General features: G+C 31.2%; 1 protein-coding gene and 1 long non-coding RNA gene across 3 annotated transcripts in view; one reads left to right on the plus strand and one right to left on the minus strand.

Moving 5' to 3' along the window:
• Window positions 1-320: 320 nt before the first annotated feature.
• LOC129909928 (uncharacterized) lies at window positions 321-7712 on the minus strand. Its single transcript, XR_008771461.1, has 4 exons — window positions 7634-7712; window positions 1205-1653; window positions 1062-1141; window positions 321-982 (listed from the first exon to the last, which is right to left on the minus strand). It is a non-coding gene; the product is annotated as an uncharacterized LOC129909928 (long non-coding RNA).
• LOC129909920 (uncharacterized) overlaps window positions 978-27730 on the plus strand; it is a 134204-nt gene continuing 107451 nt past the window's right edge. For both annotated transcript variants that reach the window (XM_055987090.1, XM_055987091.1), the window contains exon 1: window positions 978-1160. The gene's annotated coding sequence lies outside the window, so the exon portion shown is untranslated. The remainder of the gene's footprint in view (window positions 1161-27730) is intronic.

Genomic DNA, 27730 nt, shown 5'->3' on the forward strand with positions numbered 1-27730 from the left:
TTTACTTGATTTTACAACTTATTCCATTCTTCCATGATCCACTGTCACTTTTTTTTTTATTATTTTGCATTCCAATATCACCTCCACTTTTGGAATGTGTCAGAATTCTGGAACCAATTCCCACAATAAACAATTTTCCTGGAACTTCCATGCACATTTTGGTGTCTTTTATCGCATTGAATTGTCTTGAACAGCGACATCAAGTTTAGTTTGTTTCGGGCGGTTAATTCGTTTGGAAGTGAAACCGGTTTTGCTCTCTTAACAAAAAATATATTATTACCTCTTCTCATATTATTGTAGGTGAATGTAAATGGTACCTACTTGTTTTTTTTTTTAATTTTTCGGCAAGGTGAGCCTTTCATCTCTTTTTTTGTTTTCAATTTTGGTGTAGCTCTGTCAGCTAGCCACACCAACACAAGTCAGTCATTTTTCCCTTTGAGTTTTGGAATTTCGGAATAATACAGTTTTCATTACACTTGTGGTATGTGCTACTGCCGTATATCGTGTGTGTGTGTGAATGTTTTTGAGTGAAAAAAAATCCTTTTGCTGTTGTGTAAAGCAAGTCAAGGGATTTATTTGGAAAAATAATGATGAAATCATAAAATATTTCCAAACAAAAATTCTTGTGAATTTTCCACCATCCACCAACCACAACCTAACAGCAACAACAACAACTGTATTTGTTTTTTTGAGGAAAAACAAAAATATTTTGGGAATTTTCTTGTGCATACACAAATTGTTTGCCAAAATAAAATTGTAAATGTATTGTGCAAGAGTTTAATAAAAAAAAAAGTGCCAATTAAAACGGTAACTTTTTAAAAGCAACGATTTTCTCTTTGAGTGAAGTGCATGATTTACTCTGGACGTAACAGAAGATCATTTAAAAAATTCTTGACAACAACAAAATATTGTCAATTGAATCAAAAAGTGATGAATAAAATCATATTGGAATAGAAATTAAATTAAAATCAGGGAATTTAAACTGAAAAGAAGAGAGAAATTCCATCAAATAAAAAAAAAAATACTTTACACGACACACAACAAAGACGAAAAGGACATACCTTTAACGTGTGAATTTTGTATTTTTTGTTGTGCCCTTTTTGTGAGTCATCTCTGTTTTGCTGCTGCTAGCTGCTGATTCCTGTTGAAAGAAAAATAAGGTAAAATTTTGTGCAATTATTTTAAATTGAAATCTTAATTACACCTTTATCATTTCATTTCCATTGAGAGGGTCTCTACATTCTTCAACATTAACATTTTACCTCTTGCCTTCATTCAGAACCAGAAAACCGAATCCCACACGCTCAACTTTTTTTTTTGTTATAATTATGTTCGTTTTCGTTCGTTCACTGTTAAAAAGGGACTCTTGACTTGTCTTGACTGTTTTGTAGTTTTCATGCGTCGTCATCGTCGTCGTCCTCGTCTATCTTTTCTGCCTTATATAAAACTGTGATGTGAAGCTATCCAACCAAATCATGCATGCAGTAGAAAGAAGGGACAAGTGTGAGGATTGACGATGGTGAGGGGGTTGAATGTGTAGATAGTATGTAGTAATTTGAACAGCATAATTTTCTTACAAGATTTACTAATTGGCGAGCTGTGTTGTAGGAAGTTCATAAAACAAAAATCTCAGTTTTGTTGTCTGCTCTCTGTCTGAAAAATAGAAAAAAAAAATGAAAGTTTATATCAAAATGAAGTTTTCCTTAAAAAAGGTAAAAAAGCAATGAATGTGAAAGTAACTATGAATGTGACGGTACTTTTAGACTTCAATGACTTTATAGGGTTAAGTAGGTACCTTTGGCTAATTGGAAGAATCTTAAAGAGTGATACTTATGTATGAATGTCGCCAATTTAATGTTTTCAGAGTATATGTGCTCCACAATATCTTTCTTTTGAATGGCATTTCTAAAAGATTTATGTAAAAAAAATCAAAAAATTCCATTGCTGGCCAAAAATATCGACAAATTGCCCACAGTGCACAGTGTGGTAATTCGCCAATCTGACTGGACAAAATAGAAAAAAAAAAAGTTTAGCCACATGATTTTAAATCATGAGTTGAGCTTCTCAATACAATGGGTAACTGTAATTCATGTTTGGTTTTTTGGTTTTCATCTCGGATTAGCTTAAGCTAAGCTTGAAAGTTGGTTCTTGCCAACAGTTGGATGGAGATAATACAAAGTATTCTATTTTTCGCTTGAGTTTGGTTGACGATTAAAAACGCTTTGGTAGTTTTTTTTGTTGTAATTGTTTTTTTAAATTGTTAATCTACATTTGGAGGTAAAGTATTATAATTTTTATTTATTAATAACCATTGCAACTATTTAAAAAAAAATAAATTCTGTAAGAAGGCTAGGAAGTGCAAAAAAAAATATCTTTGTTTTTCAAATAGAGGTAAAGTTAATTTTTCCGCATTTTTCCGGTCTGAAATTAATTAATTAATGTATTGTGGAGTGTTGTCATTGAGATTAGCTATTTACATGTCTCGCGTTTTCTCGACCGCCATACAACTTTTTTCACTTTTCAAAATGAAGTCAAGATTTTCAAAAAAACAAATTTTCGAAAAATGTGTCAAAACTGCCAAATAAGATCGAAAAGACAGTTTTTTTGATCTTTTAATGAGCAGGTATCATCTTTGGAACATTTTTGACAATAAATAAAAATTAAAAACATATATAAAAGTTTTGTGCTTCAAGTTAAGCAAAAAAAAAACAAAAAAGGTGGAAGACACTTTGGACCGCTCTTTAAACATGAATTTCATTTTGCTTGACCAATATTATGTGGTAACTAAATAAACAAAAACAGTAGATAGTGAAACAAAGAAGAAAAGAATTTTTAAAAATTAAAAAAATGGGAAAAATATAACAAACGAAAGGTTAAAAGTGCACCTATCCATTAGAAATAGTTAAAATCAGTAGAATCGCTCTCCGCAAAATTGAAAAAGCATATTCCAATAAAACCGTAAAGGATTTATCGAAATTTTCTTTGAGTGAAGGATCAAAATGTATAAAAGATTAAGTTCTGATCCTCTGGAACCACTAAACCACTGGAATTTTCAACTAATCAGGCATTATCATTGATGAATGATGCTTTTCTGTCGGAACACCTAAAACAAGTTAAATGCAAAAAGCAAGCAAGTGTAAAAGGCCAGAAATAGGGACACCAAAAAATTTAGAGAATTATTAGCTTGAAAAACATCGAAGGTAATAATAAACACAGCTGCTTTTAATAGGCCCTTAAGTTTCAAGTTTGCATCGCACGAAAAGGAGTTACTTTTTTGAATTATCTGCAGATATTTTTAAAGGTGATGCCATTTTTTATGATTGGGAAACATATTTAATTAAAATTATTGCTTAAATTTTAATTTAAAGCATGATATTGAGAAAATAAATCATATATGTCACCTGTCAAAAACGTGTGTAAAAGTTCTATTTTTTAATAAAAACTAATTATTCTGCCTCTCTTTTTTCGTGAATAGCAAAAGAGTTTTTATTTATTGAGATTTTTCAAGCGTTTTTTTTAATAATTAAGTATATCCAATCATAGAATATGTTTACGGAAACATAAATTCAAATACTATAAAAATTCATTTTCTTCATCACTATTTTGACCCACTTTTTGCAGAAGTTATAGATTTCTATTTAAAAAATCTTTCTTTTTTATAGAATTTTATCTATTCACATTCATTTGTTTAAAACTGTTTAGAAAAAAAGTCGATTTAACGCGAGTTATTAATTTTGTCCAGCTAGATTCGTGATTGGCCACACTGTGCAGTGGTTAAAATATGAGTCCCTTAAAGTACAAGAGTTGTACCTACTTAACTCTAATTTGTCTTGTTTTGAGATATTAAAGGGTTTGCTACAAGATGAAGGTACATTAGGGTGGTCTTTATTTGGGACATGCAGTTTGGATAGCCATTCGGTTGGAAATACTGAGAAAAATGTTCCCTACTTTTTTTTAGATTTTTATTTGCCCCCCTTCCGGAATTACAATGAAGTTTTCAAGTAAAACGTCATCTCCTTTGATTTTTTTAAGCAATTTTCTAATTGAATTGTAAATTTTAACAAGTCCACTTTTTTCCGAAATTGACTTTTTGATGCAAATGTCATCTTTAGGCGTAGACACATCTTCTAAGTTGAAAAAAAAAACAAAACAAATAATTTGGGTGTTGGTTATAGGGGTTGAAAAATTTTATAAGTTTGAAGAACAGAATAAATCCAGGATTCCAGTATCCAGTCTATTGATTATGTGATGTCTTAACTAAGACGTTCACGGGTTTAAATAGCAGAAAACATTGGATGGGTGATAGAGAAGATAAAAACGCGGAGTGCTAATAAATGAGTGGGTGGAAATTGAAGATAGGGTTTGTAAAAGCCCCCTTTTTGGGTTTTTAATGTATCTCGTTAATAAAGCATAATTTGTATATATTGATTTTAAGTTTTTTTTTGCTTTTTTAACGGTATTTTTTTCTAGCTGAGATAGTCATATGCATTGCTCTAAATAAAAACAGAAGATTACCTAAATTTCTTTCAAAATGCTGGGCAAAGAATGACCATTCGAACCTATCTTTATTTTCCCATTTTTTTTTGTTTTACTCAAGTAAAAAATAGACCACAACAAAAATTTTTGTTTTACTATGCAGGTATATAACACTTTTTGCTTTAATTACTCAAACTCTATCAATAGTTAATCTATTGCTATCATTTGAAACCGTAAGTTTTAAGAACGGAATAAGTCCAACGTTTTTAAACCGTTATACCTACCTACCTGTCTACCAGAAACCAATAGAAATAAAATTTTTATCTCATTCGACTCAAACCCACATAATCTCTATTTTATCTGAAGGTCAAACATTTGAAAACTGTTAAATATAGAAACTATTCAGTTTTCTGCGTTTTTCCAACAATTTTGCAAAATGAACTTAGGTATTCCGTTCTTAAAACTTACGGTTCAATTTTGTATGGGATTTTCCGGATTGTACCGGAGACTCAGCAGTTGAAATAAAAATTCGCAGAAATTAGAGAATTTTTTCTTTCGCAATTTAGATGTAATTGATTGCCATCCACCGCGGAATTTCGGCAAAAAGCAGTATAGGAATTACCTTAAGGAAAATATATAAAAATCAGTATTCTAGGTACTTTTTGACTATTTTTTTTGTCTTTGACATTTTTAACCCTTAACTATAGTGGTGAAAATTTGTGGTGTTTTGAAATGATAAAATAAAATACAAAATTGAATTTTTTTATAAATTTTGTTTTTAAGCATCAAAAGATAACAATTTAAAAAAAAATAAAAAAATAAAAAAAAAAAAGAGAAAATTCATTTTCAACGGTTTTTATTAACTTTTTAAAAGTTGATGTGGGTCCCCTGGACCCACCACTATAGTTAAGTTAACTTTTTATTTATTAATTAAAAAAAAAATGTTTATTAACTTAAAAAAAAAAAAAACGAAAATTAGGGTTACATACACAACTTGTGCTTTGAGGGGCTTATATAACCCCGAACAAGAGTCATGTTTAATAAAAACGGAACAAGTAGGTTATTGCAACGACACTTTCATTTGGTCTCAGACATAAAATATTAAAAAAAAATGTGTAGTTACCTTGTTGAACCCCACATTTAGAGCTTTGAGTAATTAGATCTTACAACAAGTCTCTATTCAATTCAAGGGATGCAAATTACTGCTCTTAAATCAAGTCGTTTCAAAACATTAAAATTTATATTTTTATTTTTTATGTTTTAAATCACTAAAATTACTACTTTTTATGTTTGCAAATCATTAAAATTGCTCATTTCCTCAGGTTTTTCGCTCTCACACTAAAATTAAATATAAAATTATTTCTCATATCTATTTAAATATAAACTTTTGTCTAATATTTTGCATAATATTTATTTTTTGTAATTTACAATCTCAAATCTATTGTAAGTGAATCTTTTTGATACATCTTCTCATTAGGTATATAATTAAAATAATTTTATTTTATTGAAATGTCATTTCCGGTAGACACTAGCATTGTCATGTCCCAATCGAATAAATTGTAATTTATTTAATGAATAAAGGAAGAATCTAATCTAATCAATCTAATCTAGAGCTTTAAGGTCCATTTTCTTCACTCGGAGTTGAACATAACTTGAGAATTTTTATATTAAAAATTCTCAAGTTATGTTCAACTCCGAGTGAAGAAAATGGACCTAAGTAGGTTATTGCATTGAAGTTAAAAAGTTGTGTTCTTTTCACTTAAGTATATAGAAAATGGAGTCTATTGGCCAGATTCAAAGCAGACCTCCTGAACTTATGTTCTGAATTTTTAGATGCTTTGATTTGTAAGATGTCATAAAAAGTTAGGTGACATTAGGTTCTGACCTATTAGGAATCTCTTACAATTAAAAACTTATTTTAGGTTGTCTGCGTTGAACCTAGCTATTGTTGAATAAGATGTCCTTGAATTAGATTTGCAAACCAAAATGTAGGTATATTGTCTTTAACAACACTCTTACTAAATCTTTTCTCTTTTCATTCTTTTACAGTACCTACCTACTCCACTTTCGTTTCTGCTTTTTATTTTTCTTTACATTTACGAACAAAATAGTATCTCTTACTTTATCTGCCTAACGAGAGATGAATTTATTTCATAAGTTTTTTTTTTTGGCTGTGCAACAAAGGATCATTGCGTTTACTTTGAACGTATCCATGGCATCCTTTGATTACAAAAATGCTTTTTAAGCTCTGTGGTGATTCCTTTCAAATTGATTTATTCATAAGGTTGGTGCTTACCTATATACCTGCAAAAAGGTTTTGTAACTGATATGAGTAGGTACCAACCTATAAAACTACACGAAATCTATGGAAAATTAATGGATTAGTCTTTTTGATTGGTTTTGGTCAAAAAATTTTTCAATTTTAAATTCTGAAAGCTTTTCATTTAAAAACGCATGAAATGAAAAAAAAAATGTGGGTATGTAGCGACTAGCGATGCACCTATGTTATTCTTGCAGAAATAAAAAAATGTCAAAGATCAGAAAATATCAGAAGCAAAAGTTAATTCAATTAGGGCAACAAAAACGGATTTATATGAGAATTTTTGTAATTTTTAAAGAATGTTAAATACACGACGTTGATCTTTTGATAAAATTTGTTATAGGTACTTGATTAAGTTATGTTAAACATAGGTATAATCTGGAACATTGAAAAAAAAAACCTGATCCAGTTTGACCAAGGTCGTCGAATTTGTTGACACAAATCCGCAAAATATAATTCAATGTACTATAATTTACAGTTAAATGTATTTATTCGTAAAATAAAATTTCAACCAAGAAAAGGCGACTTAATTTAAATCAAATGTTTCTAGCACCTAAAGCCTGGTACGGTGCTGAAGCGAAAAGAAATTTTCCATACAAAATTTCGTTAACGAAATCTTGAATGAAATTAAATTTGTTTTGTTTTTGCTCCAAAACTTATTTTCTGATGTTTTTTCTTGAATTGTTTTATTTGTATTTTTATTATTTTTACTCTGCTACAATACCCGATGGTATTTTTTTTTTTTCAAAAACATGTTCGCTGTTGACTTTGGAGACTTCAAATTTTTTTGTTTCGCTAAGCGAAAAATTGGAGAGTTTTCACTCATTTGTCACTTACTTTTTACTGTCCTGTGCATTTTTCTTGACTCGAAGAGCAGTGTTGACGGTTTTTTCGCTGCTAATTCAGTTACAAATTACATATTTTCTGTTGATTTTTCCTGATTTTAAATTAATTTTGATTTTTTTATTTTGACTTAAGCATTTTCGTTGTCGACTTTGGAGACTTGAAAATTTTTCGTTTCGCATCAGCAGCGTACTAGGCTTAAGAGCTGAATGTGTTAAGTCAAATTTTGTTACTCTACATAACCAATTAATTCTTTTAATACTAAACTGTAAGAGAGGACGGCCACTGCAGAAGTTCAGTAGGTACTCATCGAGCTACGACCAACGAGGTTTTCCTGGTTACAGCTTGGGAGTTTCATTATGCAGCGTTAATCGCATGGAACACACAAACCGAATCCGAAGTCTGTTTCACTTGGTCACGTCAGGGGTTCTAGATAATATCAAAAAGTGTTCACAGACACCCTGAAACGAACATTTTTTTTTGAGATTATCTTAAAAACCTGGTGTGATGAGGTCAAAAGAACTTCGGATTTAGTTTCAGCGACCCGAAAAACGAAATTCAAGTTAGCACCCCATGGATTTGTATGGAAAATAAAAAAAGTTATATTTTTTGAGAAAATTTCGAGCACTTAATTTTATTCAAGATAATGTAATTTGACAAAAAAAAATCAATTTTTTTTGAAATTCCTTTTTGACCTAAATATTATACCAAATCCGACTGGCAATTGCTCTGCTAACTTGATTGAAAGTTAATTTTTTCCAAAAGTATTGGATCACTTAATTTAGTTTTGAGGTACTTGACTAGCACTTAATTAGCAGTAGAAGATGCAATTACAAAACTTAGGTTCAGCTTACCTTGCTATGCTAACTTGAGGGACATGTCAGCATTGCATGATGAAGAAGCCCCAATTATACGATCATAGTACATGGTGATAGGTACCTTTATAATTTCACAAAGTTTTTAAATGATTTTGGTTATATTAGATAAATGATTTTATGATTTATTTAAAGAGAAAAAATGTATCCATTTAAATTGGTTAGGTTTTATACTGGTTATCTATTATTTCCACTAAATGGTAGTTATTCATTTGTAATCAGTACATCTGTTAAATTTTGTGTCATTGGGCCATATTCATAGACACTGTCTAAGCCGCTTTTAAGAAAGACTGGAGTTTATCCTATTCAAATAACATTGGATAAACTAGTCCAAGATAAACTGGGGTCTAAAAACAACTAGGAAGTTGCCCCATTGAGTTTAAATTTGAACATCTATTTTGGTTTAGGATATACATAATAAAGAAAACATAAATTCAAATGCAAAAATAGTCAAACTTATTTCTTTGAAAAGTTTGGGTTGAATTTAGGTAACAACCATAGGAGAGTCAACGGATAGCTGATAAGTCATAGATCATTGTTCTTAAATTATTTGATTTTCCGACAAGTCTTTTGGTGTACTTAGTCTTAAACAGTGTTTACAAATCTAATTTGTTATCTTATAACATAACTTAAGTTTTAAAAATATAACAGAACAAATTGTTCGATAAATAATGCATCGGAATCTTCTTATTACATATAGAGTACTATCTTGATAGATTGAAATCATGGCAGGATCGATAATTTACCCAGAAGATTTCTCAATGAGATTGCTATATCTATTGCGAAACACATATTTCCCATATGTTTAAGAAAATGCAACACCGCCTTAAAATTTAAATTTGAAACGCTGTTGGCTAAGGCGTCTATGAAATACGCATAATGTTTGTAAGTAAAACAAAAATAAATACTGAATCTGCAATCATAATTTTTCCTTAAAAAAAACATACGTCTTGTTTAAGGTTAGTAGTAAGTGCATTTTTGGGTGGAACAATAAAATATTTTTAAATGTCTAGATTTCGAATCTATTGTTTAAAAAAAAAAGACAAATGTTCATAAAAATAGTATTTTTCCTTATTTTTTACTCTGGATCTTATCATTTAAATTTTTGTGAACTAGATAAATTGATGAAATTACTCACAGCCTTGGTCTTGCATTAATTTATAATTGACCATCAATCACTGTCTTATTTGGTTCTCATAAAAAAGGTTGAAACAATTGACTTGCATGTTCATTTTTATTCAAAAAACAGTTTCACTACCATCGAAGTCAAATCAAACTGACTGAAATGTATTCCAATATTTGACAGAGCATATTTTTCATATCTAAAGAGAAAACCAGAATATAAATTGATTGATATGAGCTTCTTAAACCTAAATAAAAAGTTTCAATTACATTATACAATTTACATAAACATGTCTGAGATCCAGATAAACGGTCTTGATATTTAATATAGTTTTCTCCATTTTTCTCGTTTAAATTTTTTTTTTTTAATTTACATAATTTACTTGTTAAATGTTAAAGTTAATCTACCAGAACCTCACTTGAAATTTTGAAGTGACCATTACTATAGGTACTATGCTGTTGAAGAGTCTTTGATATAATTATATTTGAAATTTGAACTTGTTATATAACCTATTTAATGGTTAATCATTATCAGTGTATCTACTTAATGTAGGAGTTACACCTACATACCTACATATAATATCTATATTGAAGAGAAACCACATTTTTGAAGTTGGAAAGTCATAGAACTCTACTGTGATTTATTTGGCTCATTGAAAAACTTGTTAATGCAAATATATTCTCTTAACGAGATCATTATTGATGAGAAATCCACTTGAATATGTAATTTGAGATTTTAATTGTTCCAGTTATTCTCTGATTAAAATGAAATCAAATATAGGAATTGAATTCAATTATTTATTTTTTGCTTTGCTTTGCTTTAGATTTAGATTTTTTTTTTCATTCAAATTTGCAACGGGTTTTTAGCTATTTGGAGATATTATGCGAGTTAAACATAATTTTATTCAAATCAGCGTGACCTGTCTTTGAATAATTTAAAACGTAAATGCTTTATATACTAATTATTTGCTATTTGGTCCTGAGAATATCTTCAAATAAGATGTAACGGGTGTGACTTATTTGAAGATATTGTCAGATAGCACGATAGTTTAAATACTAGTAATAATAGAAACAATGAAAAAAAAATAATATACTAAGTTAGTTAATGTATTAAAATTCTTAATTTATTGAATAGGTTAATAAATAAGAGCGAAAAACATATGTCTATATGCTCTCATGCAATTACAATTAAGTTCTAAGATTTATTAAGTTCTTTTGTGATCACCATGGGGACAAAGGGTCTCAACTACATCTGCACGCCGGCTTAATTGTTTCCAGAGATGTTTTTCAGCTCTTCTAGGGTTGCATTCACTCGTCCTCGACTGCTTTATATAATACAATTAATGGGTGCTTCTGTCTGTCACGTTCTCCTAAAAAGTTTTCCTCTGGTCCGAAAAACCTTAAAATTATTCGTACTTTATACAAATTTAGTTCAAACTCAATTCAATTATTAAAAGTTCACATTACGCTTGTTTCAGACGCTAATTTAGTCCCCGTTGTTTTTTTCTGTCAAAAACTTGAAAGTCGGCCATTCCAAAGTAACGGAGAAGACATATTGACCTTGTTTCCAGTCTATCTAGTTGTAGAAGCAATCTTTTTTCTTGAAACTTGGTAGGTCTTAAGGGCTCATGATAAGGTTGATGTTCTAGAAGTTTAACGAAAAACTAATGAAACGTAGCCAAATTATTCACAGATAAATTGTTTCTTCAACGAGATAAACTGGATATTAAGCGTAAAAATGTCCTAAAAATGGCCGAAGTATCTAATTTCGCTTCACGCGTATTAATACAAAGTGACTGACGGTACCATAAGCAAAGCTGACCACAATTCGCGAATGAAAACAATTGAATGTTAATTGTTCTATAGAATTCATGCTGTCCATCTACCACTGCCCTCAATTTATTAAAATGCTGCTATGTTATTGATTGACATTAATTACATATGACTTGCAAATTACAAAACCGTTATCGTTTTTCTATATGATACAAATATTTTTGTCTCATGTTTCATCACAATTCAAATCTTTTGATTTCAGAATGATGTTTTATGTAACTCAGGTATCATCGTTCTGGATTTGGTGAATCCTTAGGTTACTTTTCAGCTAAACAGTGGCTTCTCTTGTTTTTTGCCTTTTGAACATCGTTAATGAGATACTTTCAAGCGTTTTGTGTAAATATCTCTAGCCGTTTACGGATGATCTAATTGGACTTTACTTAACACACAGACCAACACATCCGTAACTATTTTTCGAAAATCAGCACAATGCCCATTGGGCACTATAAGTTTGGTAAATGACATCAGCGTAGAAATCATTCGAAATTCGAGGATTAAAGCCCTATTAGTGAGAAGCAATGAGATGCTTTATGAAAAACTAACCATCCCAGTTCTGCTGTACGGTCTGTCCAGGTTGCGTTTTGTCTTGTTTGCTTCGGAAGATTCAGAGAAGATACAACGTTGAACTGTACGTGTTGTTCAATAACGTGTCTGTGGTCAAACAGTTACGCATTAAACGTTTCGAATGACTTGGACACGTGTAGTGATAGACTAACGATGCTCCAACATGTGAAATTTTCAACACCAAGCCATGTAAAACGAAGCAGAGGTAAACCTAACCTCTAATAAAGCTAGCAGGTTTAAACTGATCTCCAAGGACTTTATGTCGATTTCCAACTTTCAATCATTCACCCATTTCTGAAAAAAAACTAGTAACTTATGCCACAAACAACAAAAACGTGGTGTATTGAGTTCAATAGATGTCTTATTGATGCTTTTATTCAATGATGTAAATATAATAATAATTAAAATAAATTTGCTCAGATAACAAATTCAATGACAGTAAGTTAAAATTCAATTAAGTGTGAAATCAGAGGAATCCGATATCAGTGAAGTGAACTTGCTTGCTTTGATTGTTAACTTTATTGTTCATCCAATAAAGAAATGCTTAATTTTCCGAAACTAAAAAGTAAGTAACAACCTAGTTTACTGCGTATACAAAACAGGTAGATAGAGAGAAGTACAATAGTACTTGTCTAAGGCCCTTTTTGTACCTTAGTAAAGTAGATAATAAAGCTAACGTAATATGTAGGCACCCATAACAGAGAAAACTATCTTACTTTTTGTAACATTTGATATTTTATCATAAAGTGTTTAATGTGAAATGAATATTAAATCTTGCAAAATATAAAAGAAAAAAAAAAACAGTAATTTGATTCTATCTATAAAAAAGTAAATAGGTAAGTTTCCTAACTCACGTATCTACTTAAGTTTAAAATTTTATTCTTTTCTCAGCATCTGCTTGCTACACGTTCAAATTCTTGACTCTAGATTTTATAAACAAATTCGCATAATAACCGCACCCAACTTCTTGAAAATATAAACCTTACTCTCATATCTACTTGGCATACCTTCCTAAAAACTCGTATCCCTCAACAACGACCTACACCGACACTTACGTCTACATATTAATGTCTGCACTTCATCGTTTAGCTAAGAGAATACTAAAAAAAAAAGACGACAAAAAAAAAAACTAAAACTTAAACTGCAAGAAAAGATACTCGACAAAGGCTCACCGGAAAAAAAAAATAGTAGGAACCCAAACTGTGGCTTCTGTAGCAGCAGAGAGTACCAATAGTAGGTACCTCTACCACCTATATACCTATAACTCAGGTAGAAAGATCGCAGATAAAAAAAGCACAGAAAGGTCTCTTCAAATTGTAAGTATAAAGTAGTGTGTTTACATTTTCCTTTCCTCAGGCTTGCACGACAAATCAAAAGGGGCGAGAGAAACTGCTGAACGAAAAAGAAGAAGAGGAACCACGGAACCTGACTGCCGCCGCCGTCGTCATACCGTACACATATGAGTTCCAGTATATATTCTTGCCAACAACGACTTGGACCGACTACAACAAAGTAGATGATGCACACGAAAGATTTGCTTGAAAACTGTTGCGGACGCTTGTTATACCTTAACTTTCCTACATCTCTACATACTATAGGTACCTATACTGTCTATCTTGAAAAGCAAGTAACAAGTCGCAGAAGTAGAAGGCTTACTTCAATCGTTTCCCTCTTCTGCTTCTGCATTTCCCCCTTTGACCTCGATTTTCCTTTTAAAGGCACAGTAAAACTTCTCTGGCTGTTGCTACGCCTTCGTTACCATCGACAATTCCTTGCTCCTGCCTCACTACAATCTTCCAACGAGCTGACAACAGACAATTTCGGGTAAATATAACCCTGATGTGATGATGGTTCGTTTGTAACACTCCTCCTCGACGGCAACCCCAATGCTGCTCCCTCAGAGGCTCTCTTGTTACATGCGGATATATATTGAGGGAACTGGAGTGTGGTTGCCATTTAGTTGGTATGGTATGGTATAGTAGGTAGGAACCTAATGTGAATTTTATAACTGATTTTTGTATTCAGCAAATTGTCGATAGCTTGCAATTGCCACGGCAAAAGAACGCCACATGTTTCAGACAATTTTTATTGAAAGGAAAGTTTTTTTTTTGTCTGCCTCTTTTCTTTTTTTTTTTTAATAAAGAACTAAATGTGTGCAAAGACCTGCCTTCCAATTCTTTCCTTTCCATATAGTCAATCAAAGAATCATCAATAAAAAATGCTGAAAGAATAAAAGAAAAAAATATATGTATGCTTTTGTTGACCCAAGCTGCTTTTAGTTTTATTCGATTGTTTTTGTCTCATTTGAAAGAACAAACACAGATCTTTAGTGAATTCAAGTGCAATGTACTTCATACAAAACGATGGTGATGGCGTCGACGACGAAGAATTCGCATGGCACAGTGGGACATGATAGCTTTTACATTTTAAACTTTTATTTGAAGAGTGAAACAGCATTTTTGACGCAAATTTGGTGAATAAACCATAAATACGAAAATATAATGAATTCTTAACACAGAGACTCTGATGACTATCCGAATCTTTTTTTCAATACTCGCTTTCTAATCAAGAATTATGAACTTAAGGTTACAATCTTTGAAATCTGCCATTGGTCTGATATCATAAAAACTAAAAACTAGAATTGGGTTAGTTACGAAGAATAGTAACGTTCGTAACCTATCCTAGAGAAATCGAAGAGGTAATAACTGCCCAGGACAAGCACTTTGTCGTTATTAAAAGTTAAACTAAGTTTAGGCCATTCAACAATTTATCCCATCAAGGACGACCCAGGTCCTCTCGGGATAATTTTCTCAGTACGTTTTTGTTGATGTATTTTATCAGATTTCTTGTTCCATAGTTACTTTTGCTTGGTGCTTCGGTAATTGAAAATCCAAATTTATGAATGATTTATGATGACTACCGATCAAGAACGTTGTTTAATAAATATTTTTCTCATCGATTGGTGCAAACGATTGAAACGGACCTACTTGGCTGTTTTTAACAACTAATTTGATGAATCTTAGCAATTCTACACACGTTACCAGTTCTACATACGGCTATTTTATAGCCGTCTTGAGGTTTCAGTGCAATATAGGCAGACGGCAAAGCCATGTTTAAACGATTTTGTAAAACAACTTTTATGTAAATTGTAAACTTAAATCAATAAAGATCCTCTAAAAGGCAACCACAATCCTATATGGTTGTATCGATGGAGTATACCGTTGACTTGAAGACTAGGAATATTTGTCTGAAGCGGCTTCGACTTTCGCAAGTGAGGCGTTCTCAATTACAAAGAAAGAGATCTTTCGATTGCACTTTTATTCGCTATTTTACATTTTGCGTAAAATTTTCGGCCTCATAACACTGGTCAACAAGGTTTTTGCCACAAGAACCAAAATATACTTTTCTATATGTTTTCGATGTGCTGAGCTCGAATCTGAAGTCAGAAAATTTTTATTGCCCTCCGTTTTTGAAATATTTCCGTTAGAAAATGCCTTAAAACGTCATTTTGGCTGTTTTCGAGGTTATGTTTTTATGTGGGGTAGTTCATTCTAAACAAATTTGTAACGGTACTTATAAGAACTGGTTTTATTCTTCCAAAAAAAGTTTTAATCTTTCCGATATCTTTTTTACTGCCCGAGATATTTAAAATTTAAGGAGTGGTCTTTGACATAGCACTGGCCAACCAAATTAAACTTTTTTTTGCCACAAGAACCAAAATATACTTTTCTAAAGGTTTTTGGGTTGCTGAACTCGAATCCGCAATCAGAAAAATTCTATTGGCCACCGTTCTTAAAATATTGCCGTTATAAAATGCAAAAAAAAGTTTTTTATAACGGATATATTTCAAGAACGGAAGCTAATAGAATTTTTCTGATTGTGGATTCGAGTTTAGCAACCCAAAAACCTTTAGAAAAGTATATTATATATTGTGGATTCGAGTTTAGCAACCCAAAAACCTTTAGAAAAGTATATTAAGTTCTTGTGGCAAAAATTTTATGACGAGGGACTTAAACTTTAGATTAAATTTAGTTTCTCTTTGGCTTACTAACTGAAACTTAAGATATCTCGAGCAATTAAAGAGATATCGGGAAAAATTAAACAGTTTTCGAAAGAATAATATCTATTCTTATAATCACCATTACAAATTTGTTTATAATGAATTGCCCCACATAAAAACAGAAGCTCGAAAACAGCCAAAATGACGTTTTTCTTAGCATTTTATAACGGTAATATCTCAAAAACGGAGGCTGATCAAATTTTTCTGACTTCAGATTCGAGTTCAGCACATCAAAAACCTCTAGAAAAGTATATCTTGGTTCTTGTGGCAAAAATAAGTTCAATTTTGTTGACCAGTGTAATCAGTAAGTCTGGTGCTTACATACACCATATCATTTTTGGCTTATATAAAATATCGGTACTGCAGTATGTTCGATTCCCATTTTTTTTTTTTTATTAAATAAAGTACCTAACTTTTCTTGTATGCCTAATTGTATTTTGAGCAAAACACCTTTAAAATAAAATAGTAATAACTATGAAAAAAATAATTTAAAAAAATAAAACAAAGTAGTTCATCAAAAAGATTTCGTTAATTCGAAAAAAAAATCAAAATAAAAAAAAAGTGAAGAGAATACAAAATACGGCATAAAATTGTTAAAAAGGAAGCAGAAAGTTAAAAGAAAAACACAGATATTGAAAAAAAGGAAGAGCCCGAGAAAAGCCTTCGAGGTTTGTAACTTGTTTTTGTTGAATAATTGCTTTCCTACTCTTTTATTATTGACGTTAATAAAACCAAACAATTTGGTTTGCACATATTTTAATCGTTTTTTTTTTCTTTTTATTTTAAACTTAAAAAACCTTCATACATGCTTCATTGTTTAGTCTTTGTTTTCTTTAATTTTGAATATGGTACAGATCACAACCTTTCCCACTGTCCCATGTTAATACTTCATTTTTGAAACCTTCTGGTTGGTTGCACGTAGTTAAATACATATAATATGTATGTATGAGGTATGTAAAACTGCTGGACTTGTTGGCACGTTCTTTCTTTTGTCGTTTTCTTTCACTCCAATGAGAGTACCCTTTTAGTACTTATTTTTGCACTTTTGAAGGTTTTGTGTTCTTTGACGCCACAAAAGTGTAAAAAAAAAATTACTCCGGAGTAATTTTAGTACTACGGAGTACCCCGGATTTACTCCACATTTTTAGTCAGATTTACACCGATTTGCACACACACTTATGAATTTGAAGTTTGACATTTTAAAATTTTGTTTGAAAAATGAAAAATGCGAAAAAATTTTCTTTCAAACTCTTTTGTTATTAACAGAAACAACCATTATGAATATATTTTCTATTTTATTATATTCCGCCATATATATTTCTTCCATTTTTTCGTTAATTCTTCACTTTTTCCAAAATGAAATTGAAAACCGAATAAAAAAAAAATTTCAGCCAGTGTTCTTCATCAATAAAAAAAAAATCCTGTGCCATATAAAAAAAAATACCATTTTTTTTCTGCGTTGATGGGATATTTTTATTTTACAATTATAAAATCAAACTAAGGGTGTGTCAATTAGGCTGAAAAAACCGATCAGAAGCATAATGAAAAATATACCAAAAGTAAAACTAAGTTTTCTTCTACACGAAGACGCAAAGCGCGAGACGCATATATGTAAGAGCAAGGGAGAAAGAAAATTCCAAAAAAAGGGAAGGAAGAATTTCTATCGTGAGTCTCCGGTAAAAAATTTTGTGACTCTTTTTGACGTTTCTCTTTGATCTTGTTCTTTTTTTTTTTTGCTGTTTTGCTTTATTTGATTTCGTCAGTCGCAGAGTCTGCTTCGTCGGTTGTGTATTATTTGCGTGTATAGTAACTTTTTTAATTTATTCAAATGTTTTCGTTGCGCATAGCCACTGGAGTTGTTTCTTTGTATATTTTGGTGCTTTTTTTTTAATAAAGATACATACGAAAACAAGAACAAAATAAAACTAAAGAAAATAGCTGTCAAATTGGCGTCTTTTAAAAAATACTTTACTTTTCAGATAGTTTTGTATGGGCGAGTATGGGAGGAGTTTCATGAAAAACCCTAAAATTCGAAATCAAAATATACCATAAAGCATTTGCATGAGGTAATAGCCCCCTTGGAAGTAGAAAAAATATTAACTACTGCGAATTTTTTTTTAGTTTTAACAAATTTTTCCCTAGGCCGGTTATCACTATTTTTTTCAAGGAAATTATCCATTTTTGCGTTGTCACACATACAATTACATAAAACAAAATTACTCTCATTATGTTCTTTCACTCCAGAAAAAGGAGTAAAAATTTAGAGTACTCCTTAATAGAGTGAAAGAAAACGACATTTGTCATGTCGACGACCGACACTACCCAATCTATATAAGAGCTTAGTAAACAGGTGTGCGGTAATAACAGAAAAAAAAGTAAAGTATTCCTTGACCCTCTCGATTTATTTTCTCAAATTGAACACACATTTCGTTTGTGGACTTTTGTTCAAATAAATAAAATAAGACAAAGTAATATTGATGTAATGATTGTCGTCATCATTCATTCAAAACTCTAGAGAAAAAAAAAATAAAAGCCATAAACCTATTTGGGTAAAGGATATCTATGAGTTGTTACGTATGTAGCCGTATAAGTCTAACAATTTTTCGGACAAAAATAAATTGACTTGAAAAATTATTAGGTTGACATTGGAAGAATAATAGAGTTAACTCATATTTGAGTCAGGACATGTTCAAAATAGATTCGATATACATATTATATAGGAGTATATTTTCAGTTAGGTCCAACAAAATTACGAAACATTTAGTCAATGCCACGTACATATTTAGCCTCAAGGCTAACTTAAAATTTTTTCTTCACATCCGCACGTCCTTCTGCACCGTTTATTTTTGAATAGGGTTATTTTTTCTCACTACGGCACCAGTCATTACATATATTTGGGTATGGAAAATATTGCTGAAGTAAACAGACCCCGATCTGTCGAATATGTTGGGAACAATAAAGAAAGGAGTACAACCTTTATTCAACAGAGTTTTATGACAGCATCATCATCGTGAACTTTCTATTAGTTTATTCTTTAAAACTATTTGGTTATCTTAATATTATATGTCCCTATGTATTTTAAAACAAAAAAAGTGACAGAAAATTCGGTTGTAGAGGCCATTTGTCTTCCAACAAGACAAAAAGCCATAATATGCAAAAAGTTGTCAAGCATACAACGCCAGATCTGAATGCGATCAAACATTTAAAGAAGCACCCGCACCGAAAAATAAAGAAAACTTACATCAGGACGAAGTGATAAAAAAGTTCTTCGTGATGAATAGTCTAAAACTGCAAATTCAGCAAAACGTGACGAACATTTTGGTGAATTCAATAATGTCTTTACTTGTAAGGGCGGTTCAACTTGAGGGTTGGGTTTGGTTTGAGGTTGAGTTGACGACTAGCCACTATGGAAAGCTTGTCCGTTGGGATTCTATTTCCATGGCGATCAGATGCCTATATTCAGGATATCGTGCCAGAGTTATCATCCTTGTCATCAGCAGGTTGGCTTGGTTGTTGGGGTTTCTAACAAGTTTATTTCTGGTTCAGTGGCTTAATCGAATGTGGGTGTGGTACATATCCTAAATGTTTTCCTTTCGAAGAATTGGATCTTCTGAATGGCTACATAAGAGATGTTTAACCTTTTCGTTGGTGGGCTTTCAAGAACAAATAATTAATTTAATTTAAATGCGTTTTAAAGACAATTCCTGGCAAACTTGGATGGGCTGAATTACTTTAGTGATATGCTGTAAGTAAACTAAAAATTATTTTCAAATCCCTTATGTTACCAGCGCGACTTTGAATTTTGTCTTCATACAGTTATCAAATTTTTATCTTCTCAAAGTAAAATACTCGACGTACAAAAAAGAAATAATTTGATATCTAGAGTTTTAATGTGTTTTTGTGGACTATTAGTGGTCAGTTAGTTTAGGAAATAGTAGTCTTTTTTCATAATTCATCCGTTACAATCTAATTAACTTTCACAAACAACATTTTTCGATACTGAAATGACACGTTCACTATAAATGTCCATCTAATATTGCATTCCAACCAACAGTCACTTAAGTAAATTACCTAAAATATCAAAAAAGCGTCTATCAATGCCAGCAGCCTTATCAAATTACTCTGCATCGTCTATAACTTTTTAAAACAATGAAATCGTAATTTATATTAATGTGAGTTGATCTTAACCCACTCAATGTATTTATAAAAGATAAGCCGGCTGATGGGTTTTAAAGTAAAGTTGATACAAAAAATAAAAAAAAAAAAAAAATAAAAACATTGACATTAACATATTCATGGCTGATGTGTAGTATGTGTATACGATACCTACACGAATACAGTTACATGAATGCACATAACTTAAACTGGATTTTAAATGTTTTTCAAATCAATGTCGATGTTTTTTGAACTCCATATGGGTGTTAATCCAACAACTTGGAAGACAATAATATTGCCATTGTTTATGTAAATGAGAACTATTCAGCGTGTACGTAAACATGAACGGTTTATTGACGAAGGAATGAAACATTCTCATATAGAGATATTGGTCCGGTTTTAGAGGGTATGCATCTGGAACTGAAAACACTTATAGTAAATTGCGTAGGCAGAGATACAGAAGTGATGCTAAGGGAATTTTATATTTATTATGAAATTAAAAAGTTTAGAAACAGAAAAAAAAACGATAAGGGAGTCAATTTATTTTTTATTGTTTAAAAAAAAATATTGATAATTAATGTGTAAGAAATTGTTACACAACATGAAAGCAATTCCCAACTTGATGACAATATAGAAATTGTGCAGACAGAGTCAATTATGAATTTCAGAGATAAGAGTTTGCTTTTCTTTGTACTGAAAGGTAATGAATTTTCCTTCTGATAAGGTCGATGAAGTCTTAACCAAGCAAAGCTAAATCAATTTGTTTGAGCATAGCGAAGCGAACGACTAATATAAAATTTAAAATAATTAAATGCAATGTTTTTGAATTCATTTCAGTTATCAGACCAAGGAGAGCAAACGAAGGTTTGAGTAGCAAAAAAAAAAAGTTTGAGTTGTACTGGTACTCTAAATGTATGTCGTTATAAAATTTTTTTTAAAAAATTTATTAATTAAAGTTGACAAGAGTGGGACACATTGAAAAGAAACCTAAGCGTCCAATATTAGTTTATTTTTATTCGTACCTACGCCATTAAAAGTAAATTCTGATTTTCTGATCTTGAAAAAAAAGAAGCAGATTCAGTTGTTACGTTTTTGCAAAATTTACTGACCTCACGTGCAGTAGCCTCATAGCTTCATCAAGTCCAATCTTGCAAATTAACAGCCGGTTAGGAAAATTGGAAAGTCTGTGCAAAGGCAAAGAATTAGACATCCGCGGAGTTTATGTAACTAAGAGAGGTGACAGATTTTTCGTAATGACTTCTATACGAAATTTCCATTTAACTGGCATTCATATTCAAGAACATCTCAGCCAGTTTAAAGGAGTCGTAGTAAATAAATAGTCAAGAGACGGCTTAATGGGCAGTGTTTACCCAGAAAATCTTACGATGGGACGTGCATTGGACCAATGTTGCTGGGAATTTGGCCAATAGAGACGAGTCATGTTGCCAAATGAGTCCAGAGTTTGTATGCAGATGGCCTGGCGAGCCCAACACTGCTTTTCCGAAAATTATAACAACCGCAAAATTTAGCTTTAAGGAAGAAGAAAAAAGTATTTATTTGACCTCCAGCCATCCCAAAAAACTATTGCTTCGTCAATAGGATTATCTTTATTTCAAAATATACACACGTCAAACAATTGAAATTGATTGGAAATTTACGAAGAAAGAATTTTTTTTTTAATTTGAAGGTCCAAATATGTATATTCTTTTGTCCTACAATCCAGGGGTCGAATTACGGCACACGATTACGATCATACGTTATCGTTTTGACTATTGTTCTCTTTATTTAATAAGTAGAAAAAAATAAGGACGAGTTAACGCGATAACGTTAACGAACGTATGCCGTAGTTCGACCCCAGATTTTTGGATATATTGAAAAATTGAAATATGCAGTTTTTGGAATGTTGAACAATTCCTAAAAAAACGTTCTAGGTCCCAAGAAAAGTATTTTTAATTTAATTATCACACATCACGACCGCATTGTGTACTACATAAGTAACGTGTATTTGTCACACTCGTAATGTGTACCTATGTGTCGCGCTATTAACATTGTGAAAAGTATATTTTTTCAATGATTTGTAAATGTCAAAATTAACGTGTCACATCCGTAACAATTAAAACACTTATTAAACAGACAAATATCATTCAAATCGTTATTTGTTGTTTAGATGAGTCATAAAAAAAACCATTTACTGACGTTAACATAATCTTTGCCATTTTCATATTAACAGATGACAGTAGACATTTCTCCTACGGATCTTAGACTAATAATAAAACCTCAAAAAAAATTCAAAACTAAAGTTACTGAACCCTTTCCGACCAATACTATTTTTATTATCTCTTAAGCTCACACATCACGTAACCCAAGTAGTTAAGTAACTTTAATCAGTAGTAATGCGATGATTTTCTGATACAATAACGGTTCCCTTCATTTAATGATGGTTTTCCAATTTCTATACATATTCTAACTTTGTTACAAACTCTTGTTTATTATGTAGAAATAAAATAATTAACATAAACCAGACATTTGATAACGAACTCCTAAATTTTTGGGATAGCTACTACCTACTCGAAAGGAAAACATCATTCTTATCCACTAATTACATAAACCTAATACCGTATTTAGTGCTAAGTATCCGTTATATTGAGACTCCTTCCGGTGTCGGTAGCTGCGAACGCGCCCGTCTTTGGTGGAAGATGGCGCGTCTTCGGCGGCGTCAAATTTCCTAATTAATTACTAAATTAAAAGTTACGTGAAAAGATTTCGAATAATCAAATTTCAACTCTTTAAGAAGACTTAAAGTCTTCTCTATCTCGAAAAGATTTTGTGGTTTTATATTTTTTTTTCGAAAGCACGTTTTATGGTTGTTTTTTTTTTTTCGTCTGTGTACGATGTGTGTTGCGGGTTGTTTTTAACCTTTTTTTTTTTTATTCTTCTCCATAACGATGTAAATGTGTGTACATTAAAATGAACAAGACATTGTAATAAAATATAATTTACATCAAGTTCTAACTGTCAGCACAGGTACGGTTCGTAAAGAAAGAAAGAAAGAAAAAATAATAATAAAGAGAGGAAGCGGAAACTATAACAAGTTGAACAAATATCGCACCAAAGCAAGAAGCTGTCGATACACATTATTGTAGGTGCGGTCCAAAGCGCTAACAATGAGGTGTGGAACAAGAAATCGTGTTTCGAAATGCGGATAGAATTCTTGATACCATAGTACAATGTGGTGGGGTTGGTTGGGTTAGTCAGTCAGTCAGTTGTTGAACTCAATATTCACATCGTGTACACCTATTTGTGTGCACATTTATGTCGTTATGTTTGTTCGTTTGTCCTTTGTACTTTAGAAACACTGTGTGTCATTTGATTGGGGTTGAATTTGGAAAAAAATTAAATTCGTAAATCCCTTTCGTAAACCATGCTGAATGAAAAATTCAAAAAAAAGTTTTTCAGAAAGCCTATCAGAGGGTAATCAGGCCTAAGACTTTAAAAAAATATGAAAAATGATACTAGTTGTCTCATTTAGCAGACAGGTCTTACTAGCCGACAAGTCTTATTAGCCCACATGCCTTATTAGCCCACAGGCGTTACTAGCCCCCAGGCGTTATTAGCCCACAGGCCTTATTATCCCACAGGCCTTATTACCCCATAGGCCTTATTAGCCCATAGGCCTTATTAGCCCCCAGGCCTTATTAGCCCTCAGGACTTATTAGCCAATAGGCCTTATGAGGCCACAGGTCTGATAAGCCGACAGACCATATGAGCCGATAGTCTTTATTAACCGACGCGACGCACGGGCCTAATTAACCGACAGGCCTTATTAACCGACAGGCTTTATGAGCCAACTAAGCGGTAGGCTTATTATGCCTTATCAACCCACATGTCTCATTAGCCCACAGGCATTATTAGCCAACAGCCCTTATTAGCCGACAGGCCTAATTAACCAACAGGCCTTACAAGCTGACAGTAATTATCAGTTGACAGGCCTTATTAGCTGACTGACCTTATTAGCCGAAAGATCCTTGTACTTAATATTAACATACTTGTTTGAAGAGTCATGGAAGTCGAAAACGATTTTCAAAATGACTTCTAACGCATCTAAACGAACAAGTGCATATAAAAAATAATAAGACTTTGGCAAATGATTCAGAGTGTATCATCTATGAACAAAGAAAAATAAAAGAATGTACAAGACGAGGGTAAGCGTTCGTTTTATAAATTCAAAAAATGCATAGATACACAATCCTTATTTGAGCGATTGTGTAAACTAGGATTTTTTTTTCTTCTTTTTGCTTGCTTCCAAGTAGCATCTTGACATTTTTTTTTTTACCATTTTGGCAAGGGATGAATATAATACTTTATGTTATAAATTATACAATAGAACATAACAAGCATCAGCTAAAGTATTTCAAAAATGTTTTAAAAAAAAGAAAAAAAAAATTAAACGAGAGTTGAAAACAGATGATGACCGAATGCGAGTGATATCGTACGAGTGTATAGGTATTGTTGACGATCTCAGATAGAAGGGTTACGTTTTTATAAAAAATTTCCTTATGCATTTCATTCATTATGTTAATTAATTCAAAATAAGTAGTATGTATATCTTTTACCTTCTTATGAGTGTGAAAAGAAGCTAGAAAGATACTCTTTTTTTTTGTTATAAAAATGGTGTACGTGTTACGTTACCTATATTTTAAATTGTGGTTTTATTATGTGGGTTTTTTAAGACCTGTAGAGTAGAGTATTGTTACGTGAATCTCTGGGAAGAAAAAGAAAAAAAAAAAAAAGAATGAGTTTAATTTAAACTTTATTGTGAATTATTTATTGTATTCTTGTGACGTGCCCTTTTGCATTTTTTATATTTCAAAGAATTTTAAATGACAAATGAAATAAAAGTTCTTTTTATATAAATTATACTAATCTATTTTTCAAAATTCAAAGGAATTCAATATTATGCTTAAAACTTTTTATTATGGTTAAAAAAGTATGGTTCGGATATTTTTCAATTCCTAGAAAAATAGAGAAGCAATCAATAATTCCAAAGAATCATTTTGAAATTCTTCAGGCAATTTATCCCCACATGCGAGTTACCTACTACGTATATTTCACAATATTCGATTTTGATTGAATATCAACAAGCTAACAGAAAAGCTGGCTTTGAAAATTCATCAGACTATGAATACACATGTAAAAAAAAAAAAAAAAAATAACTCGCTTATGGTAGTACATACCATGAGAATATTCTGTTACGTAAACTTTAACAAATTTCATTTCAATAGTTTCAATTCGGAAAATTTTTGCACAAAATATACATAGGTAACTCTCTTTTGAAAGGTAAAACAACACAACTACGTATCTTTTTATTTTTTTTGCCCAAAATATTTATTTTGACAGATTTATTTCCAAGTGTGAGTTTGTGAAAAAATGGGCCATCACATTGGATTATCTCCCAATACTCTAGAGAAGAATGAACAATTTTGCATGAGTTGCGTTCTTGTGATGTAATATTAACTAGTATTAATTTGTTAGTGCTGTAAAAAAAAGGAAGACAAATATGGACCACCAATTACATGTCTCCTAACAAGACAGAAAAAATGAATATTAAAAAATTGAGCTTTCTTTAAAAAAAAGAACAAAAAATAAATAGGAAAGTAACTCGAACACGTAACAAAAACAATGCTTTGAGAAAGCGAATATAAGCAAGAGTTTTTCAAAGCCATTACAAAAACGCTGTTTTTTAGGTAACACTAGTTTTTCAAGCGTTTAAAAAGCCATACAAATTTGTCTTACGATATTAATACAGTAGGTGGCCACATGATTAGACCGATTAAAATTTTTCACAAATTTGTCACTTATTCTTTAACTAGAACGCTAAAAAATATTTTTTTTTCTGTACAGAAATTATTATTACGGTAGTGTAAGACATCATGCCATTACTAAACCTTTTTTTTTAAGAGGTAAATCCAAGAAACTTGATCACTATAGAGGAGACAACACTTTTTTCAATATTTCGTGTGTTTTCCTTTTGTTGCAAAAATGCCTTTATTCTTTCGGAAAGTCTCTTTTTACATTAATGAGTTGTTATTACTAGGCATAATGTCTTACACTACCGTAATAATAATTTCTGTACAGAAAAAATAAAAAAACGTTGTTAAGCTTTCTAGTTAAAGAATTAGTGACAAATTTTGGAAATTTTCAGCGGTCATAATCATGTGGCAACCTACCTACTGTAGTTTTTTCATATAATGTGTTATTTACATCCTCCGTTTTCCATGGTTCCTATGGACCATATTATCCTCCGTTATGTCCATATAGTCCATATTACACCCAACACGTATTTTTTATATTAAGCTACTTTTTAATAAAAAAGATTATTTAACTTATTGTAACTGCACTTAAAAGTTCGTGATAAAAAAAAATATTTTTTTTCAACTGCTTTAGGCGTAGAAAGACACTTTAAAGACCCCTTATTTTGGATAAGTAACCCTAATTTTCTTAAATTAAAATTTAAGAATGTCGCATTATAACTAAATAAGGTTTATTTGCTTACCTTTGCAGTATTGATTTTCGTTTTAACTTTGTTATGGGCATGACAAATAACCTTATAATATACATACCTATCACTGATCTTGTTTCGAGTTTTAAGTATATATTAAAAATAAACAAAAATGTTTTTTATGATAAAATACTTAGCTATAATATTTTGTATTATTTTGTATACTTCTTTGAAATATAGAAAAATTGAAACTAAAACAGTTCTTATTTCTTTTTTTCAGGTAAATGAAGTTAAAAAGCTCGCTTTAGCTGGTTCTTGAGCTATGGTAAATATTATATAATAAATTACGCAATTGGCAATGCTTACTTGACCTAGTACACTTTCCTTTAATACTTTAATAACAAAAGTTTTTGAAGATGTGGATTAATTAAGCTGATAATCTGCAACTATCATTTTGATAGATTGAAATTGAAACCAAACATGGAAACTCACTAACCAACTAGATTATAAGTACTTGAAGCCATAGAATTCGATTTTTACCCTTAAACTTCGTGCCATACTTCTCAAATACGAAGTTAGCCTTATTCAAACATCATCGCAACTAAAGAAGATGTTGTAATATTTTATGCAAATAAACTTGTAAGAATATATTATGAAACATAAGATGATTCTATATCGAAAAGGCTTTGTAATTGAATACAGCTTTATTTGCACATTTATTTCGTATTCAATTTATGTAGATTTCGTATAAGTTGTCCATTATAACAATTTATTCCAAAAAAGACAGCCAACCAAGCAGGCAGACAGAAATCATGTCACCATCCGCCAAAGACATACAAAATAATCGCAAAATGAAAATAACAATTATTTTTACTTAATTTATTCGTTATATTCTTTTTAAGAAACATTTTTTTTAACCAAACATAACTTACAAAACAACAACAACAACATAAAATATTTTAATACTACTCCACACCGCACAA

Source organism: Episyrphus balteatus, chromosome 2, assembly GCF_945859705.1.
Source record: "Episyrphus balteatus chromosome 2, idEpiBalt1.1, whole genome shotgun sequence".
Taxonomy (NCBI): domain Eukaryota; kingdom Metazoa; phylum Arthropoda; class Insecta; order Diptera; family Syrphidae; genus Episyrphus; species Episyrphus balteatus.